Here is an 11218-nt window from a genome sequence, read left to right as displayed (position 1 = left end):
TAGGTTGCGCCTGAGGAAATCTGTCCTTTCTCCTGACCATACGAAGATGAAAGGAAAACAGCAGGAATCTGTGAGCTTTGCACACTGAATTCTGGAACAATATTTCAGCAAACTGAAGTAACCTAGGACTCGCGTTCTGACTATCCGATATAATAAACACATGAAAAGCCAATGACAAATGAGGTGACACATTGAGAATTTACACAGCTATCCTAAGTGAAAATGCTTATCTAAGTTTAAGAGGATTACCACCAGCCACAACCCTTCCCACATAGCTCTGTCCTCTCCCAAGTAGTATTTCCTTCTCTGCCACCTATGCTGCATAAACAAGTTAGGTGTTTATATTCTCAATCACTCAGAACTACTGTCTTCTGCAAATAGTCCCTTGAGGTTGCTGAAATCGGTTACGGAGTCAGGGTGTCAAAACAAGGTAAGAATGCAAGAATGTAAGAATGTGGACTGTTTGTATTAATTATAAGGATGGTAGAACTCTGGAAAGGTGCTTTTTATCATTCTATATCTAAATAAATACAGCACTAACCTGGCAAACGGAATAAAACCTAAGCCAAGATTTGTTTTAGTGAGATAGTTTATGTCCTGCAGCTTCACAGACTTTGTAAGCAGCGCTCCCTTTTAGAGAATCATTTCTGCCACGCTGTGTGCTTTCAAAGCCAATCCAAACTGAGCACTCTCTGCAGACCCAGCAGATATTCAGTATGATAAATATGCGCTTTGGTGGGAGGTGAGCTAGTCAATGTTAACATTAAAATGATCAACACCAATCTCCATGCTAGCATCCGCTCTAATAGATGGTCTAAGCTATCCCACGGACAAATTGTTTCAGGCCCTCTGCAAATTCAAGCAGCTGTCGCTCCAGAAATTACTCAACAATTTTGTTTTGAAGGCTTTCTTCAAAAGCACAGTATCTAGACTTCCCTTAAAAACAGACAAAATGAAAAATGATGGTAAAGCAGCATCGAAAGCTACCTACACTGGTTTCCCAGATAATTCTTTCCATCTGCCCTTGCAGGTCAGCTCCCTTCACCTTGAAATGTAGCCTTGTATCAACCCCATTAGATAAACAATGTTATGGACACTTTAAATTCATCATGGGCCTTTGCAGCTTGTCCTGTCAACAGAGATATTCGGTATTATTTTTTTAATAAAATCTGTGTGGGCGACAGAAGAATGGGGCGGGAAGAGACAAGCATTGGAGGACAAGTTTCTGTTCTGTGCTCTGCACGCAGCGTACAGGAAGGGTTGCTGTGTGGGTAGCACTACCCGTAAGAAAAAAGGGAGCGGAGCTACGCTGTGGTGTGAATGCGGAGGAGGAGGTGGGAGGGAGGTGGTGGTGTGTGTGGATGATAACGCAGAGAAAGCATCGCGTATCCTCAGCTGTGCATAAGCCACGGCAGATGGCCTATTAAGTATTATATCTATATCCTCAGGTTAAGGGCAATCATGGACTATACGGTACTTTACTTAGCAGGGAGTCTTTGTTAGGCAAAATTGAATGTATGAATAGTATTCAGTTTACAATTAGCACTCAGGGAGCACAGTCAGATCAAGGTTGCGTGTGACTGTGTGCTGCGCAGAAACATAATGAGAGATGATATCTTGGGAGATCAAGAGTTCAGCAGCATTAAAAAAAAAAACAATCCTGGCTGTTTATATGGATGAGAATATCAAAATTAGAGCGAATGAGATTTGTTAGTGTAGTTGCAACACTGCATTGCTTTTGTAGGCCACGTGCATTGCACGCAGCTCTGTACGTGCAATGACTCTTCTCCCCTTATTTCAGAAACTTTTTTTGGAGTGATGTTTCTCTGGCCGGGGTAATGTGTAACCCTCTTTTGTTTTACGCAAGCTGTCCCCAGTTCCCCATATTTCATTCTTCCATTATGCCACTTTCTTCCTTTCTGCTTTCAATTTCTGTGACAAAGGAACCATAAATATGTGCTGATACTGAGCAAAATAAGGAGATCCGGAGCATGGCGGGGCGCGGTTAATGTGAAGAGAGAGAGGGAGAGAATCTCCTGGCCTCCGCTACCTGTTCCCCTCAACCCTTCTCACCCTTTGCCCCACAGAGCTAACACCAGTGATACTATGTCACTGGGCCACTATCGCCTGTCACAGCTCTAGCCATGAAAGAACAGCATGGGACAGCGTGGAAGAGGCTGTCTGGATGCTCTGGGCCGGCAGCCTCCTCCTATGGAGGGCTTTGGGCACTGAAGAGAGGGAACGCTCAGCCCAGATGGTCGCAGCAGAAGGGTCAGGGAGCGCCAGCGACTCAGGCATCTTCCATGGCATTCGAGACACCAGCTTCCGACAGTCCCAGTACCACAAACGCAGAGGCAATCTGTCATAACTTGTCGGTCCTGCAGCCAAGACCCATCGTGCTAGCTACCCTCTCTGGCTGGCAGGCAGGGCAGCTGGAAGAAGGCTGGAGAGCAGAGAGCAGTGCAAGGATCTAGGCACCTGCCCTCCACACTTGCTGGTACAGGATGGAGGGCAAGACCTCATGGGAAGCGGCAGCAAGCGGGCTCTCTGGACACGACAAGGCACGCTCAAGGACATCTGTGTCTCTAACGCAGAAATTCCTCCCCAAGCTCCATCTGGGGCCTTTATAAAATGTCAGAAAGCCATTTTTGTACAGGATGAAGAGAGCAGAAAGCGCACGCGCGTCCTGTGACAGCGGTAAAGAATCAGTCTCCCCCGTACACACACCCCAAACCAGAAACCTTCCTTTAGGGAAGAACGCAGCATTAGCCATCCGCTTTGTCCACCCCACCCGCCTCCTTTTTTCTGCCTTTCCATCGAAGATTTAAGAGTGAGCACGTTTTTACACAATGGTCTGGCTTGAGGCGGGGTGGGGGGGGGAAGCAAGCAGCTGCGGCAGAAACGGTGCCAAGGCCTTCGCTCCACGCGCAGGGACGCGGCTTTTGAACAAGCTGGCCGAGCCCAGCCGCAGGGGCTGCCGCACCGCGCTCCCCAGCGCAGGGGAGGCGGGAGGCCTCCCGCGCCTGCCACGCCAGGCTCGCCACGCCGCAGGGCGAGCCCTTGCTGGAGCTGCCGGGTGCGGGGAGGGAAGATGGGAGCTGGCCCTGAGGGGCGCGCTGTGAGGGGGACCGCGCTGTGAGGCGAAAGAGAGCGCGCGCGCCCAGCCGTTGCCCCAACGGCCGCCGTGAGGAGAAGGAGGGGGAGGGGCCTCCCTCAGCGCGCGCGCTCGCCGCGCGGGGCCGCCCCCCCCCCCCGCACAGCGCGCCACGCGGGGGGCGGGAGGGGGAGAACGCGCCCGCGTGGGTGTGTGCGGGGAGGGGGGGAGCGGCCCCGCGCGGGCAGAGGAGCCGCGGCGAGAGGGGAGGGGAGGGATGTGACGCGCGGGCGCGCGAGGCATTGTGGGAGCTCGCCGCCAGCCCGTCGAGCCCGTCGCCGTTGGCCCCGCGGGCTGAGCCGAGGCAGCGCCAGCGGCGGGGGCAGCGCGAGCGGGGCCGCCGCCGGCCGCCGGGAGACATCTTGCTGCCGGGAGCCGCGCTGTAAGTCACCGCCATCACCGCCGTTACCGGCGGAGCTGGGCTGCCGTTACCCGCCCTGCGCTTGGGGCGGGGTGGGGGGGAAGGGGAGGCGGCGGGGCGCGGGGCCCGGTGGCGGCGCTCGGGCCCCTGGCGGCCGGTGCGGGGGCCTGAGGCGGCGCCCGCATCCTCTGAAGCGGGGCGGGGACGACTTCGGCAGCCGGGGTGGACGAGGAAGGGAGAAAAGAGTCTTGGCGCTCCCCCCCTCCCCCTTTGCTAGAAAGAAAATTGGGGAGTCAGGCTGAGCTGAGAGGTTTGTCTTTTTTTTTTTTTCTTTTTTTTTGTCTTCTTGTTTTCCTTGCTGAAACCAGGAAATCGACTGCATTCCCAGCATAATGATGGCAGTGGGATTTTATTTTTATTGAATCTGCATCTGGGTTATGGTATTAAGATTGGAATGAGTCCAGTGAACACCCCGCATACACTTGCATTGCACAGTGATTTTAAGGAAAGATTAGATGTCTTGAACCAGGATTTCTTTCCTGTATCTCTGTATGTACATATAGACTTTTTTTCTTCTCTCTTCCACTTCGAGTCACTGGACAGGAAAAGATTACTGCAAAAAGCACAGCTAAAAAGCAGCAGAACGCATTTTCAGTAAAACCTAGTTTGCGATGAGGAAACTGTGGCATAAGAGTTATCTGCCAAATGTTAATGACTTAATAAAAAAAGCCAAATGACACTTCTAAAACCATAAGCAAAGCAGTCAGAAGCATCTAAGAGTGATAGAAATAAACATTGTGCTAGGAATGGGGCCCTTTATTGTTTTAGAACTGTCACTTGTATAGCCTGCAATATGTCTGCCTGCAGGATTTGAGCAACCTATACAGACTGTCTCTGGGTGTGGGTGTTTCTCATAGGGGACTGCAAATACTGCAAGACGCAGGTTCTTCAGAGTAAGCACAAGGTGTATTGCATGGATGCCTAGATTTAGAGAGAAAGCTGACATGTTTGTGCATGTAGGAGACAGTCATGGGAACAAACTGTTTCTGTAACTTTATCTTCCAATAGCCCTTTTGTTTCCTCTGTAATCTTTGGAAGTAAGTTGCAAAAGGCCTTTGTATTTGCATATATGAAGCAGGCAGTTGGAACTAGCTTATGTGTAAGACTGAGTTTGCTTCATTTGTGTTGCTGAAAGGAGATTGGTTGTTGAAGTACATTTGGATGAGGCTTATTATTTATCTCTGGACTGTACAAATGAACAACCATTTTTTCCCCCATGACTATGTGTGGCTGTCACTTAGCAACAGGTCTGTAGGGAACTGTTCAGATCTACTGCCTCCCCCATTCCTAAGAGTAGGTAAAAATAAGTGAAATAAAAAGCAAGTGAGTAATTAAATAGTCAGCACCTGGGTTCTTATGCACAACTTGGAGCTGAAAGATTTAGGCATAAACAAGACAATTACAGTTGCATTCACAAACATTTTAACACAGTTGGTTATGTGAGACTTTGAATCAAGGGGTCCCTAGACAATGCTCTTTTTTCTCTTCTTTTCTTTTTTAAGCAATCTGAAAGACAGGAATTGCATTGTTTTCAACCAAGTGATGATTCCAGGTTATTTTGCTGTGTTATCTATCGTAACCTTTCATGCGTAAGGCATACACTTCTGATTATCAGTAAAGTCAAACGTTGACAGTGCAGAATTAACCCCAATTAGGTCTATAACTTGATGATAAAACTATAATTTTACCTGATTGCACTAACATAGGAAGAGTGCTTAGGCACTGCTTATTTTATAGATCAGCAGTACCAAAAAAAGACCCTGTCACTGCAAACTTAAGTACTTGTTAAAAGAAATCTACGTATTTAAATTTCTCTTTAGGATTTTCCTCGTTCTGTGGGTAAAATTCCAATACACCGCAAGCGGTTTTGATAAAAGATATTTTCTTGAAAAGATAGATGAAATATTCGCGTTCCTGAAGAATGGTCAAAATCTTGTCTACTCCAATTCAGAGGTATTGTTGTGCAACCTTGTCAATCAGGATCAGGGCCAACTGTATTTTCTACATAAGCTTGCTGGGGCAGAGCTACCTTTTATAATGTAAGGATATGGATAAAGGAGAAGAGGGATGGAGTTGATCCATAGCCCCCCAGAATTTGAAAAGGTCTTTTGGGTGAAGGAATATTAATACAGTGGACAGTCCAGTGACTATTAGGTTTTATCAACTCAGTGCTTCCTATAGGTGGAATTGGAAAAGAAACATGGTGGATCCAGTGTTTAGAATGTAGCATTCTGCTCATTTATCTGGGAAAGGTGGCTCTGTACACAGGGAGGCTATAGTTCCTTACCTAGTCCCATCCTAAAGAGATGATGGGAAGTATCCAGCTCATGGTCCTTGTTCTCAGAGGAGTACAGATGCTAGAATCACATAATTCTTGGCCTCTTCAGTGGGTTGAGTTCTTGCACTCCTTCCCCTCAGGACCGCCCAGCCATATACAGTATGTTTTAAGTTTCATTCTTCATCTGGCTTTTGCCTTGAAAATGTACACATTAATTCTGTGTTGAATTTTTGCCTTCTTCCAAAAATGTCAAGTGACAAAGAAGTTCTTGAAATGTTCTTTGAAACAGTTTTTTTTTTTCCCTGAACATAGATTGAACTCATAAATGGTCCAGTGATTTAAGGTTTTCTTACTGAATTTTATGCTTCCTAACATACAAAATGCTGAAATGTACAAATGGGCTTGTTTTTATGTTAGTACTCCCAGCAATGGTCAGTGAAGACAATTGTATTTACTTTTTCCTGATTATTGGTGGCAGGATGCCCAGCTAAAACTCTTCTCTCACTCCGAGTACTGTTCATACAGAAGGTCTGCATGTTAAGTGGGTATTTGTTTTGGTGTTTCAGAGCCATGGTGGGAGGGAGGGACTTTTGCCAGTTAAATAAAATTGTGTAACAGTATTCAGTTCTGTACACAGATTTGGCAAGAGCCTTCTTCCTCCTTCTTTCACTTTATCATTTTGGGAAGATTTTAGCCTTCAACAAAATGAAGATCTGTGGGGCATTCCTAGATGAAGAATATTCTCTCAGTTTTTCAAGTGGAAAAAAAAATGCATGTGTAGTGCTACCTCTTCAGATGAGAAATTAATAGCTGTTTTGCAACTAGTTTTAGTTCTGTTCTAGCAGAACTATTTTTATTTTTACCTTTTCAGACCACAGAGAATTACTGCTTTGATAGAACACTTCAGCTAAAAAATGAAATCACGTCAGACCAAATAATTACTTAGTGACAAACTCTTCTTTTATTACTGTGGTACCTAGGAACCACAGTCATAGACCAAGACTCTGTTGTGCTAGGCAGGCATTATTAGAGACCATTTTATACAGACTCTATAAGCAATGCATTTTATAAATATGCCAGACTAGTTTTTGATTAGCCTAGAATAGAGCAAGTTAGCTGTCAAAGCAAATTCAAATGCACCTTTTCAAAAAGAGTTCACTGAGCAGCTATTATTATAGTACATAAATAGATTTAAGATGGAATGGCAGCCCTTACATTGTTAGTCTTTCGAAACAGAAAGAAAAGAGTGTTGCAGTTAATCTCTTGTGATACAAAAATAAACTTTTCAGCTTAGTCCTTACACTGGGAAGGGAAAATGTACTTAATCTTAGTATTTACTCTGTTGGAGTAAAGGTCTCCTGCATTCCACTACATTTACTGATGGGATCCTGTAGATCTAAATTTAATCATCTATATTTGTTGAGTGCAATTACTATACAAATGTGAGCTCGTGATCGGAACAGTCACCGTCTGACAGCAATAGCATTGATAGAGATTTGTTAAGTCATTTAAGAACCAGTACCTGACAGCTATTAATAGCAAGTTTTTTTTTTACTGCTATTGTTTGATAAAAGGGTCAAATTAACTGAGCTAATGAAGTACTGGTGTTTGAGCCACTAGGAATTATGTATCGTTTTACCAGGATGTTCAGGCTGTACTCTTGAATTAGATGATGTTAAACCTTTCAGAAAAAAAGATGCCTGTAGGCATTTTAGGAAGATGGTGTTTAAGTATACTTTTAGTGAAGTATCTCTCTTCATACAGAAAAATATGGCCAGAGGTGGAACAGCCAATTTCAAACAGAAAAATGTTTATTATACTGATTTCATCAGTACCTGTGAATATTATTTTGTTTAGAGAATTTTATCTGGTTCAAAGATCATACAGCAGAAGAGTCCAGTAGCTTAAATCTTTGCTGTGAGCCAAGTTAACATACCATCAGATTCTCATTTCTGTGGATTTTGAGAGCACAGAAAGCAGTATGAATCTGAATGCAGTCATAAAGTGCATTTTTCAAAAGGCTGTGAATCAGGTAGTAAGTTCTGCAGCACTGGTAATCTATAGCCAAACACAGCAGAGCCACTGAAAGCTAGAGCGCTAAGTTTGACTCAAAGTCAAAGGTGAACTAGGTAAGTTCACTTCTCTGTGATACTTCTTGATTATCACAGTGATAGTGAACTGTCACATCGAAATGAAACCATTTTGTTGTCTAATCTTTGAAGACCCTGTGCATTTTGTGAAGGTTTCTCAGTAACTTCTTTGCAAAGGCAGGAGAAGGGAAAGAAAGGAAAAGACTGCTCCATTAAGTGTGCGTGTGTGTGTGGTTTTTTTTTTTTTTTTCCTTCTGCTCAAATCTTGGCTGCAATGGTACATGTGATAAAGTTCCCCTTTGGTTGGCACTGCCTCCCTCATTTGGTGGCTAGCGATGACTCAGCAAGCAGCTCTGGTTCATTAGCGTTGGCAGTGTTCCAGAGTTTCTGGTGTTACAAAGATAACATTTGAGAACTTTTAAAGCACACAGTTTTCTTCAGTTTTTGATCTGTTGCTATTTCCTTCACGTTTAACTTTAATGAAATTTGTTTTGGCTGTTGCAAGTGAGTTCTCCTCTTTTCCTTCTCTCTGGCTCTAGACTAGAACTAGAGAAGAGACTTTGAGAGCTCATTGGGTCATTCTTCTGCTCAAAGGCCAGACAAACAGATTCTACAAAGCGATGATCGTGAATCTGTAATTAAACCTGAAAAAGCTCTTCCATGCCAGGCTCTCTTTTTCCCTTCCAAATTAGGTGGTTGGCAAAATTACAAGTGGTATTTGAAACTGGAGATTTCCTCCCTTCACCCCCAACGTCCAAAGAGCTAGAAATTCATTATATACTGTAAGAAGAATGGGATCCTTGAGACAAGAAGCTCTCGAGCTCATTATCCCATTTCAATTTTGGTATTAAAAGTTCCAGACGTTCTTGCTTTGTTCAATATATATGCTCCCACCTTTCTAGTTTGGGCTAAAATTTTCCTCATAAATAAACTTACAGCTAGAAAGTTCTTTAATGCTGAGCCTGAGAGGATCAGGTTAGTTGTCAAGATAGGTCCAGGGTTATCCTAAGTATTAATGAGAGAAATGTGACCAGTGGTATGAAATAAAGGGGACATCAGCCTTTAGAATTTGCAGAAATGGTAAAATAAGCTCATTATGAAATAAAAAAATGCACTATTTTGTATATGGTTAGGTGTTTGGATGGGTTTTAGATAGCCACAGATGATGACAGGAGGCTTGCAGGTATTAAGTAGAAAATAGTATATTTAAAAGGAAGAACATCTGAACACCGGATTAAAGGTATTGGAAAACAACAGCAAAGCTTTTTGCTCAAGCCTGATAAGGGAAGTTAGTTTGATATGACTCATGACAATTAGCAGTACAACAAACTTAGCATCACTTTAGATAGATGAAAATATACCAAGAGACAGTGATATGCAGTACCCATTTTTTTCCACATGTGAAAGAACTACTTCCGTAACTCTTGCCTGTGAAGAGAATCGTTGCCTTGGAACTAAAAATGAAAGGGTAATGCTCTTTGATCTCCTTATATAACAGGCTTCAGCATGGCCATCCACATATATCTTCCATTTAGATTTTTAAATAGGGTGAGTTGCATTTACTCAGCTCCTTAGAGCTGCTTTGGCAATAATACTGTATTGCTACATATTTTCCTCATAGTTTGCTCCCAATATTCTAGCAGCTCATAGCTGGATGACATTCCCCCCCCCCCCCCACCGTCTTTAGGGTATAAGGACTTTGATATTCTCTTCCAGCTTTTCTGACTATCCCATAAACTCAGTAAACTAAATTCCGTAGATGAAAACCATAACCATCTGCAGAGAAGCTTTGTGAGATCTCCTATCCACATCACTCCAAAAGGAGACCAGGTTCAATAGGGATTCCATGGGCCTTGTCCCCTCTCTACCCCTCAGCTGGCATTACTCCGCTAGCAGGGGACACACAGTGGAGCTTTTTGAACTTTTCTAGGAAAAGTCAGGGCTGTTATTTGCTTCCTTTTTTTTCTACACCATTCCCATCTTATTTGTACATGGAACACAAGTTTTGTTTTCTCATTTTGGGAAAATGCACAGTCCAGATTGAATTTCTTGATTCTAGTGAGAAGCTCTACTGGATTTAATTTGTATTTTGTAAAAGTGCAAATATACTGTTCGGTGTTGCCCATCCTGATTCATACTTATACTAGTTATAAGGTAGCATCAGTAATTAATGCAGGGCATTCAGTTTCAGCTTTTATTTCCCCAGACTACCCTGTTCTGCATCAGGGTCCTCACTTAGCTGTGGAAGGTGGATGGATTTTTTCCCAAGGAAATAATTACCCTTTTTTAGAAGGGTTGCATAATATAAAATACATTTTATTGTGCATTGAGGGTGTGTAAAATCCAGATTCTTTCTTATGGAAACACTTCATTATTAAATGCTCGATTCACTAGAAATTATTGTTTAGCACAGCTTTATATGAATGAAGTCTTAGTAACATAACTTAACTGTAAACATTGCTAATATTTCACTATAGGAAGTCTCATGCATGCTTAGCTTAGTGAGGCTTCCTCTGCATCAGAAAAGAACCTGATGTTTGTTTCCATTAGCTAAGCTTGCAAGCTATTTAAGATTCCTATATAGATCCTACCTATACATCTTACTATAAAGTCATTAGAATATAAGAACATGCCATATACTATGACTTTTCTGGTGTCTAAGAGGACAGCCTTGAACATTTAGGCAGCTGGTTAATAGAAGTTTACCATTTAAGGCCTACAAGTTTTCCTTGGAAAATTATGTCCTTAACATTCACTTCTAAGTTAGAAAACGAAAGATTTATAGGGGAAGGTAGAAGCACAGGTATTTTTCATGCCTGTTTTTCTAGTGTTTGAGTCAGTAAACATTTTTAACATTTGAGGGATTGACCATCTATAGTATCAATGAAAATGGCTTAGGAACCACATGAATATTTGCAAGTATAAAGTTCATAGCCAACTCAAAGCCACATCAGCTCTCCTGCTAGCAAAGACATAGCTAACTAAATGACAGACTGCAAATTTTAAATTGAAGATTTTTGGTTTTTTCCAATCAGTTGTGTGCTTCAGTTTTAGGCAATTTCTCAAGACAAAGAAATTGACTTTTGTTCTGTATGGAATAGAAGTTGTTATAGCACTGAGCTCACAGTGGAAGAAAGATGAAGCATTGTTTTTGATGGCTTCCTCCCTGCAAAGTTTCCTGTCTGTTTTTTAACATCAGTTTCATAAAAGTAATCTGACCTGTGTCTGAGCTAATAAAATGGGAATATTTGTTTTACTTCTAGCAAGCAATAAGC

General features: G+C 43.0%; 1 protein-coding gene across 5 annotated transcripts in view; it reads left to right on the top strand.

The window, feature by feature from the left end:
- The first annotated feature begins 3340 nt into the window (after positions 1 to 3340).
- Positions 3341 to 11218, top strand: part of MACROH2A1 (macroH2A.1 histone) — a 50888-nt gene continuing 43010 nt past the window's right edge. For 2 of the 5 annotated variants that reach the window (XM_068959174.1, XM_068959172.1), the window contains exon 1: positions 3341 to 3536. The gene's annotated coding sequence lies outside the window, so the exon portion shown is untranslated. The remainder of the gene's footprint in view (positions 3537 to 11218) is intronic. The other 3 variants (XM_068959175.1, XM_068959173.1, XM_068959170.1) reach the window with 2 other exon arrangements.

The sequence above is a fragment of the Struthio camelus genome, chromosome 13, assembly GCF_040807025.1.
Source record: "Struthio camelus isolate bStrCam1 chromosome 13, bStrCam1.hap1, whole genome shotgun sequence".
NCBI classification, from domain to species: domain Eukaryota; kingdom Metazoa; phylum Chordata; class Aves; order Struthioniformes; family Struthionidae; genus Struthio; species Struthio camelus.
Note: the sequence above shows the minus strand (reverse complement) of the source record. Positions and strands in the feature narration are given on the sequence as shown.